General features: G+C 37.8%; 1 long non-coding RNA gene across 1 annotated transcript; it reads right to left on the bottom strand.

Moving 5' to 3' along the window:
- Window positions 1–3,627: 3,627 nt before the first annotated feature.
- LOC143899434 (uncharacterized) lies at window positions 3,628–10,507 on the bottom strand. The gene is made up of 3 exons (XR_013257491.1): window positions 10,234–10,507; window positions 9,902–10,084; window positions 3,628–3,934 (listed from the first exon to the last, which is right to left on the bottom strand). It is a non-coding gene; the product is annotated as an uncharacterized LOC143899434 (long non-coding RNA).
- Between the last annotated feature and the right edge of the window lie 352 nt (window positions 10,508–10,859).

The raw sequence follows: 10,859 nt of genomic DNA, 5'->3' as shown, positions 1-10,859 counted from the left end.
CAGTCTGGGATCAAAATGAGCTAAGCATTTCGGACTTGTAAATGCTCGTTTTGCTGCCTGGAAACTTTTCTCACAGTCTTCCGACTAATAGAATTTAACGTTCTTTTGTAAAAGATTGTTCAGCGGTTGCAAAATGGCACTTAGATTTGAAACGAACCTATCGTAGTAACGTATTATGCCCAAGAAGCTTCTAAGTTCGCTTAGATTTGTAGGTTGGGGCATGTTGTAAATTGCATCTATTTTATCTGGAGTTTTATTGATACCGTTTTTGTCTATTACGTAGCCGTAATACTGGATTTGATCCGTAAAAAATTCGCTCTTTTTTACATTAATTCGTATGTTGTATTTCTGTAATCGCGTAAAAACCTGGCGCAATTTACTTAAATGGTCTTGTACGTCTTTGCCTGAGACTCTAATATCGTCTAAAAATACGACGACTCCCGGGATATCTTTAAGGATATTTTCAATGATGCGTTGTCGTATGGCTGGAGCGGACGCGACTCCGTACATCAAACGCGTTGGTCTATAAAGACCCTTTATGTGTATTCAAAGTAAGCAGTTCGCGATCCTGCTGTCTAACCTCGAGTTGCAAGTAGGCATGTAAAAGGTCGATTTTAGAAAAAACTTTTCCCTCCGCCATCTGCATGAGAAGCTTGTCTGGTGTTGGTAAAGGGTGCGAATCTATATTTAAATTGGGGTTAAGCGTGACACTGTAGTCCCCGCAAACGCGAATCGCTCCATTCTTTTTAATAACGGGAACGATGGGCGTGGCCCATTCGGAGAAGTCCACCTTTTCGAGAATCCCGTTTTGTGTAAGTGTCTCTAGCTCTTCTTCAATCTGGTTGCGTAAACGAAAAGGCACGGGCCGTGGCTTATGGAATACCGGATTAGTATTTTGCTTAACATTTAATCTCGCTTGTATATCTGTAATTTTTGCAATGGACGGACTTATAATACTATTAAATTTGTTTAACAGCGTTTGTAGTTGCGTATTATCATTTACGGTAATTTGTTTAATCGACTGAAGTTGGTCCGTAATATTTTTCAACTCCTCGATCTGATTAAGTTGTGATATCCACTCGCGACCTAATAGTAATTCTTTTTCTATTTCTACAATATATAAATGTAATTTTCGAATACGATTACCGTTCTTGACTCGAACTTCTATGTAACCGCATAATGAAATAGGCGTGCGTGTGTATAAGACATGAGATTCAAATTGGTTGTAAATACGCGTTTGCCTTTGAATAACCTTTTTGCGTCGGTTAACGACATTAAAGTGACGGCCGATCCATTATCGACCTTGAAGCGCACGTCTTTATTATTAACGTTCAACGTGGCAAAGAATTTTTTTCTGAAACGCGATTGTCCGATCGCGAGCACCTCAATATTCTTAGTATTGTTTTCACGAGACGATTTGCACACTTTTTTTAAATGTCTCGCCTTTCCGCACGAAAGACATTTCATACTTCTATTGAGCGTGCATGCTGACGCATAATGGCTGCCGCCGCAACGATAACACGTGACCGATTTCCCGCGCGCGCTATTTTTTGTAACACTATTTTTTGCATTCGCGTTCCCGCGCTTTTTAAACTTATCTGTAGATACCGATGTCTTTCTCGTGCTGATGGCCAAGGTAGTTTCCTCCTCGCCTTGTAATTGTTTTGTCCCCTTCTCCGACAATTCCATTGTCGTGGCAACTTGTGTCGCCTTCTCCAGCGCGAGGTCCGTTGTCTCCAGTAGACGATTGAGTGTTCGCTTATTTCTAAGCCCGAATACGAAGTAGTTCCTGAGCGTCTTTTCTGTATGCTCACCCAGTTTGCAGTTCGTCGATATAGTTTCTTCAATGCTGTAACGTATTTCAAAATGGACTCGCCCTCTTGCTGTTTCCGGCTTGCAAGTTTGAAATTCTCAGCGATTTCGAGAGGTTTCGGCTCGTAGAATTTTTCTAACGTTTCCGTTAGGTCTTTGTAAATCATCTCGCTTGGTTTCTGAGGCATGACTTTATTTTTAAGGACGCTGTAAGCACTGGCGCCCAAATGATGCAATAGATATGCCGTTTGGTTTTCAGCCGATACGTTGTATATCTGTATCGCCGCTTCCAGTTTTTCCCGCCATTTGATCCATGGACCGTTTTGAGGATTGAAGGCCTCGATATTCGAAGTATTGCAGGCGGTATTGGCCATTCGGAATTGAGTAATCTCGCCACTGACTGTGTGGCAAGAACCCGAAAATTATGCAAAAGATCTGCTTACTTGCAGTTGAAACACGGTCACTTCTTGTTGCGTTTTAGCATAATTGCGGCCACGAACGCGCAACGTGCTATTTACTTGCACGACACTTAACCGCCCTCCTCGGCGCGGAAATCTTGATCCTTGTCGCCAATTTGTTGTGTCCTTGGGGTAGAACACTGTGCCGCGTGAGCGTAGTAGTAAAATACACTGGGTACAATATAATGAAACATTATTCTCTCAAGTATGACCGCGTGCTAACTAGTACAAAGGCTGAACTAGGAATGGTTTCCCGGCGTGAAGGTGGGCGCACGCAAGCGCCCGCGCAGTCACGTGGTCTCCTTTCGTAAGACCTATTCGCATGAGCCAATCCGAAGCTCCTCGCAGATGCATGTCCGAGGCTGGCATGCAGCGCAGTGGCGCGTTTATATGAAACGCCACACACAACACATACATCTACAATTTAATATAATTAGGATAAACTAATAAAATCTATTAATTTATCCTGACTATACTGACTATGTTAAATTGTAGATGTTATGCATCACACACACACGCGCGCACACACACACACACACACACACACACACACACACACACACACACACACACACACACACACACACACACACACACACACACACACACACGCGCGCGCGGGGGGGGGTGCAAGGGGGGTTTTTGGCCCCCCTCCCGCACTCACCTCCGCCGGTAGGCAGCGTGGACCTCGCTTTATAACTTATCGTACATGCTAAGTTGTAAAGTGAAATTATAAAGTACATGCATGGGGGGGGGGGTGCAGAGGAGCAAAGCCCTCCCACTCACGTGCGCTCACGCATATGTAAACCTCCTGCACCTCTCCATGCATGTGCTTTGATATATTATGTAAGATATATTCATCATTGAAAGCTACAGTGTGTACAGTTACAGCGTTTTCCATAGAGACATGTTAGATCAATATAAATCCAATAAATAATTAAAATTGAATGTATTATTTTAAACATGTGATTTTCATTAAAGCAGATAGTTTGTATTTAACTATTTAAAGCACGTCATTATAACCCACATAGATTATAGTTGACGCGCTTTAAACACTTAAATATTTTTAAAGTGCGTCAAGGTAACAATAATAGCTAACAATAAGTGATATGCATTATGTAAGTATACATACGTTTCAAATTTGCGCACTTTTGCATACGCGTGCGGCCACTGAGCATGCGCATATGGCCATAGGGCATGTTCGTAGTCGCTACAGCTCGTCGGTATGACAGGAATCATAATCTGATTTCTGTCAACTTTAACGTTTAATATCTCGCTTCGCGGGGCAGAGCGACACTTTTTTCTGCCAGATTCGGTCGTTTTGAGCAAAAATGCGTCGATTAAGCCTAAGTTTATCAAAATTGGTGGTGAGGGGTGTAAACTGAATATAAATACCATAATTTCATTAGTATTTTTATAAACAGTAATTACTATGTTTTGTTACTTTTTAAAGGTTTTCACAATTTTAGATTGTCGTTTGTGTCAGTTGCAAGTCAGGTATAGTTTTTCTAAAAATCATAAGTGAAAGTTTGCATACGAGAAAAACCTCTATGAAGTTGGCCGGACAACTTCAACGTATCGAACTTTCATTAATTGGTATCGATTGGTGGTCGTTTGGTGATCTTTGGTAGTCTAGTCCGATCGTTTAGTGGTTAGCCGTTTTCCTGTGAAATAAAAATAAAATATCCAGTGTGAATAAGTTAGCCGGACAATTTTTTTTTCAACTAATTTAACTTTTTTATAGCTCATTCGACGCGGAATCGTTTGGTGGTCACAAATATCACCAGTAAAACGTTAGGTGGTCAACCGTTTCCCCAGAAAATAGAAAAAACCGTATGCGCATAATGCCGGACATATCACCTCTGTGCCATATTAGTCGGAAAAATTGTATTTATCACCCAAATTGATTTTGATATGGCTCATTCGACGCGGAATTGTTTGGTGGTCACGAATATCGTTATTAAAACGTTTGGTGGTCAATCGTTTTCCTAAGAAATAGAAACAACCGTACTCTTACGCCATTGGTCGTATGATTTCCTGACGTTAGCTCGGTAATTTGATGGATAAACATTATTTATTAATCAAATTGACTTTTATACGGCTCGTTCGACGCGGAATCGTTTGGTGGTCACGAATATCGTCATTAAAACGTTTGGTGGTCAACCGTTTTTCCAGAAAATAGAAAAAATCGTATGCTCGCGCCATTGGTCGTATGACTCTGTGCCATTAATCAGAAAAATTGTATTTGTCAATCAAATTGACTTTGATAGGGCTCATTCGACGCGGAATCGTTTGGTAGTCACGAATACCGTTATTAAAACGTTTGGTGGTCAATCTTTTTCCTAAGAAATAGAAAAAACCGTCCTCTCACGCCATTGGTCGTATGACTCTCTGATAGGTCGGTAATTTGATGGAACTATTTATCACTCAAATTGACTTTTATACGGTTCGTTCGACGCGGAATCGTTTGGTGGTCACGAATATCGTCATTAAAACGTTTGGTGGTCAACCGTTTTCCCAGAAAATAGAAAAAACCGTATGCTCGCGCCATTGGTCGTATATGACTCTGTGCCATTAATCAGAGAAATTGTATTTGTCACCCAAATTGACTTTGATATAACTCGTTTGACGCGGAATCGTTTGGTGGTCACGAATATCGTTATTAAAACGTTTGGTGGTCAATCGTTTTCTTAAGAAATGGAAAAAACCGTACTCTTACGCGATTGGTCGTATGACTTCGTGACGTTAGCTCGGTAATTTGATGGATAAACATTATTTATTAATCAAATTGACTTTCATACGGCTCGTTTCGACGCGGAATCGTTTGGTGGTCAAGAATATCGTCATTAAAACGTTTGGTGATCAATCGTTTTTCTGAGAAATAGAAAAAAGCGTACGCTCACGCCATTGGTCGAATGACTTCGTGTCGTAATCGCGATTTTGATAGCGTTGACTCAAGAATGTAAAAATTTATTGATAATAATGATAATTAACAATGCACCGATACAGACATGACAATTTTTTTTTAGGAGTACATTGGATATGCTAAAATCTGCTGATCGTTAAAATGGGATTGCATGCCAGTATGACAATAATGGATGAAATAAGAATATACGATCTTGTACAACAAGTAATGGTCAAAAAACGGTTGACCACCAAACGTTTTACTGAATGATATTTGTGACCACCAAACGATTCCGCGTCGATTGAGCCGTATAAAAGTCAATTTGATCGATAAATAATGTTTATCCATTAAATTACCGAGCTAACGCGTCACGGAGTCATACGACCATAATGGCGTGAGAGTACGGTTTTTTCTATTTCTTAAGAAAACGATTGACCACCAAACGTTTTAATGACGATATTCGTGACCACCAAACGATTCCGCATCGATTGAGCCCTATCAAAGTCAATTTGGGTGATAAATACAATTTTTCCGACTAGTAGCACAGAGGTGATATGTCCGGCATTATGCGCATACGGTTTTTTCTATTTTCTGGGAAAACGGTTGACCACCAAACGTTTTACTGGTGATATTCGTGACCACCAAACGATTCCGCGTCGAAGGAGCTATAAAAAAGTTAAATTAGTTTAAAAAAAATTGTCTAGCTTACTTCACACACCGAAAATTTTATTTTTATTTTACAGGAAAACGGCTAACCACCAAACCATCAGACTAGACTACCAAAGACCATCAAACGACCACCAATCGATTCCAATTATAGACCGGGAGCCAGCGACAAAAAACGTGTATGATCGGCACCACGACGAAACTTTTTGGGACAATAGCCGGTGTCATGTGAAACACGAAAGTGCAAGTATGGCGGCCTAGAGGTGTTGCCTTTGCGCAGCGTAATTTTTTGAATGTGTTAAAAAAAACTGTGTTTTGGGGGAATAAGTACCAATTTAATTCTTGTTTTATATTATTTATTTGTGAGCAAAAGTACGCGGGCAGTATGCGCCATACCGATGCCGCGTCGCAAACAGTCCGCCATACTGATAAGAACATGTCGTTTTTTTAAAGCGATGTTGAATTTTGTATACCAAGCTAATTTTTTGTGGAGAACTAAATTTTAATTGTTTATCAACGAATATGAACATGCCATACCGTTTCGGCGTCTCTGAGTACTCGCCATATACTGACGCAAAGACGTCATTTTTTTCACTAGTGCATGTATCTTAGGCACCAACCGCAAAATTTATTTTTAAATTGTTTATAATGTGTACAGTACAAATATATGTGTGCCATACCGGTTGGATGTCTCTCACGCGTAAAATTAAAGTGCAAAGTAGTAAAATTTTTACAAGTGGGCTGTATAATAAGCACCAATGCCATACCGACTTTTTTGTAAATGTGTATATGTAAAAAATGTGACTGCAGAGTTTTAAATCGAAACGTTGTTGCAATGTCCGTTTATAACACAATTTACGTGATATAATTTTTATCTTTGTCTTTTAAATTACACTTTTTACGTATCATCAAAGACAGTTTGCATTTTGGAAACATTTCTTGCTTAACCTTTAGACCGCCGGCATTTGATGAGCTTTAATCCTCTTAGAAAGTCCTCAAATTGTTGTGCTTATATCTTATATATAACATATACAAAATTCCGATCACACGTAGAGCCTATATTTAGGCTTTTCGGCGGTTTAAAGGTTAAACGAAATAATGCTGCCATTGCTAGATTTACAAATAAAACACACTTTTTCTTTGTCTGTACCATTGTTTTCGTCCATGATTAACGTATAATTTCGGCTGCTTGTTATTTGTTACGGACTGAGAGGGTGGGAGTAAAAACAGAAAACTGTCATCCGGCACCGGTCGGCTTACGAATCTAGCAGTTGTTCTTCCGGCTTCAAAGTTACTCATAGACGTTAATCATGGACGAAAACAGTGGTACAGACGAAGAAAAAGTGTGTTTTATTTGTAAATCTAGCAATGGCAACATTACTTCGTTTAAGCAAGAAATATTTAAAAAATGCAAACTGTCTTTGATGATACGTAAAAAGTGCAATTTGAAAGACAAAGATAAAAATCTGCCAGATGAAATTGACGATCGCGTTGGCTATCACGTGACGTGTTATTGTTCTTTTAACGCCATTGGAAAGAAACACAAAGAACGTTTTGAAGAATTGCAAGCTTCTGAGCGTATCGAACATGAACATGCAGAGGCACAAGCTTTCTGAGACTGTTGAAGGAGATGCTGAGAATAATGCGGCAACAGCACCAAAATCGGTTGAGATAGAAGCGTGTTCTTCGACAAACATAAAGAATGCAGCCAGTCCATCATCCATTTGCTCTCATGAGCAAATATTTGTCCACGATTTAAACGTTGAGTAAGTGTAACATGTACAAAGTATATAAAGTATACCAAACTATTATCATACATGAAAATACGTTTTTTTGTGTACACATGTTATTTTTATCGCACAAATTTTTAAATAAAAAAAATGCAAAAGAAAATAGCCGGATTGAGCCTTGTCTTGTTTTTTTTTATTAGGGCTTCAGAAGTTCTTGACAATGAAAGGGCAGACGAAGAAACAGACTCTGGTAACCATATCCGATAGAAAACGATTAAAAACGGCTATATCTGTATCGTTTTTAATCGTATCTTATCGGTTCTATCGTTGCATATTTAGAAGACAGATAAAACATTAATCGAATCGAATCGGTTTCTATCGTTTTAGGTCCGAATAAGAAAATAACTATACAAATTTTATAGTTATGAATCGTTTTCTATATGTACAATTATTGCCCATCTGAATCAATCGTATATACACGATATAATATGTATCGTTATTTATGGTAATAATTTTACCGTATGCATTAATACGGATATATAAGAATAAAATGATAGACATTTCGTCGATATTTATACGATTTAACCGAACCGATACATCTATCGTTTCTTATCAGCATTTTCTGACATACAACTTATCATTTTCTGTACGGCAGCAAATCGGTTCGTTTTCTATCGTATATTAATGATATAAATTGAATCGTTTGAAAACCTTCTACTTTGCATATGTTTTTATAAGGTTAAAACGATAGACATCTCGTCGATATTTATACGACTTAACTGAACCGACACATCTATTGTTTCTTATCAGGATTTTCCGACATACAACTTATCATTTTCGAAAACAAAGTTCGTCGAAGTATTTTTATGTGTGTGTGTGTGTGTGTGTTTGTGTGTGTGTGTGTATGTGTGTGTGTGTGTGTGTGTGTGTGTGTGATTTGTTATTAAGATTAAAATAATAAAATATTTTATTTGTATTTTAGTGCAATTTTAAATAAAACGTTTCTAATGTAAATGTTGTTTTTATTTCTCTAATAACCGTGAAAATTTTGGCCCTTGGCTTCCTGGTGCTGTTGTCGCAAAGGTGGAAGCTTAATTATTTCAAAAAAAAAAAAAAAAAAAAAAAAAATGCAGTTCTTTCTTTATCATAGAAAGATCTCTGATACGGTTTATTTTTCTTTTACACGGTTATAATCCGGTGGCATGCAGAGTAGCAAACATCTAAAGATGTTCTGACTGATATATAGCTGAGAACGTTCAAATTTTTCCAATTTTTTTCTGACAGGGCATCGTAAATAAACGGTTCACTATTAACCATATTAAAAAGACAATTATAGCTACTTTAATACCATTAAAAATTATAGAAACCGATGCACCACTAATAAGAAATTTAGGATGCAAACCCATGTGCATTGTATCGAGAATTTCTTATAGAGTATCGTGAATAAACGAAACTTCAATTATGTTAAAAACTGATTGAGACCAATATAAAGGTAATAAGAAATTTCCGATAGAATCCCAAGTATTTTGCAATGTGAGTTTCTGATAAAATACCGTAAATAAATGATTCACTAATTATATTAAAAACGATAGAAACTGATATATAGCTGATAAGATATTTACAATAGGATTCCAAGTATTTTGTAACGTGAGTTTCTGATAGAGTACCGTAAGTAAACGATTCACTAACCATATTAAAAACGATAGAAACTGATGTGCAGCTGAAAAGACATTTACGATAAGATTCCAAGTATTTTGTAACGTGAGTTTCTGATAGAATACCGTAAATAAATGATTCACTAACCATATTAAAAACGATAAAAACTGATGTATAGCTGATAAGACATTTACGATAAGATCCCAAGTATTTTGTAACGTGAGTTTCTGATAGAGTACCGTAAATAAACGATTCACTAACCGTATTAAAAACGATAAGAAATTTTTTTATCGTTTTCTATCGGAGATGGTTACCAGGGAAACGATACGAACCACACAATAGTGTAAATTCGGGATTGGGGGAAGAAAGAGGGGGTAAAGGAGAAGAGATTCTTACAATTACTCTGTAGCAACTCGTATTATCTAGCACAAAAGGACCTCTTGTGCTAGACAATTATGCCTCAACAGTGTCTGACTATAAGAATTATTACATTTCGAAGACGCGAGATTGTACATTCAAAGCATCCAAATTAACGAAAGTAAAGTACAATATAAACATACTTCGGAGAAATCTTTATTACGCGATAGTGCCTGTCACAACGTGCATATAGATTCCAGATCACTTTCTCGTTCTTTTAACTTTTACAACTTTCACAAGACAGCATATATACGTACGTGTGCGATTTTGGATACTCCTTCCTTCTTAAAGACCTCCTCGGCATCAGCTCCCTGCCGTCAATATATATTTCACTATCACTATCTATCACGCGGCGATGGTCACGACTGTCATTATTTATCGATTTCTAGGTTATCGCTGTATTCCAACATAGATCGGTCTTTCTTATCAGCTTCATGCGTCTGTAATTGAGAAAGAAATCTGATAAGCTCTGTATATCAGTTCAACATAATACGAATATGTATATACATTTTAGATAAAAACGGTCGGTAAATTTTTATAAAACAATACTGTTTAAAATAATATAAGCGATAATAATTTTTATAATTACCTCTCTGTATTATATCTTAAATGTGTGCATGAATTTTCTTCTAACTATATTTGTAATGTCAACTTTTCACGCTTGTTGAATATTCATATATTAACTGTCACATTAATATATTAACCTCGCGACACGACGCGAGCTGTCAAGTCACAAAACACACGCACGAAACTCGCGGAACTCGCCGCGATCTCGATCACCCGGCTTCGACCGGCCAATCAGACGCGCGGAAAAGCGACAACATTACGTGCGAGATATTTCGACTCGGAACGCTCACTTCTCGGGTAAACATGACTTTTTTTTATTATCTCGGGTAAACATGACTTTTTTTATTATAGACTAGCACACACGCGCGCTACGCGCGCGTTTTAAACTTTTTCCGTTCCATTCACTTTCAAACACTCATTCCACATCACCATTTTTCTCCGTTAAGGGGAGGTTACACTTCATAACGATGAAAAAATCGAATTTTTTTTTGCTTAATTTTCATCCTTAAGTTGTTAAGAATACGTGGGCAAAAGGATATTTTCATATCGAAAGTATTTTAAGAGTTACAGCTTGTCGGGCGGAACGGTCCGTCGGCTGGAAAACAGGTATAGACGGATAAAAACATGTCGGAGTTTGTAAAAAAGGCC

Source organism: Temnothorax americanus, unplaced genomic scaffold, assembly GCF_048541705.1.
Source record: "Temnothorax americanus isolate GAGA-0224 unplaced genomic scaffold, ASM4854170v1 Scaffold27, whole genome shotgun sequence".
NCBI lineage: Eukaryota > Metazoa > Arthropoda > Insecta > Hymenoptera > Formicidae > Temnothorax > Temnothorax americanus.
Note: the sequence above shows the minus strand (reverse complement) of the source record. Positions and strands in the feature narration are given on the sequence as shown.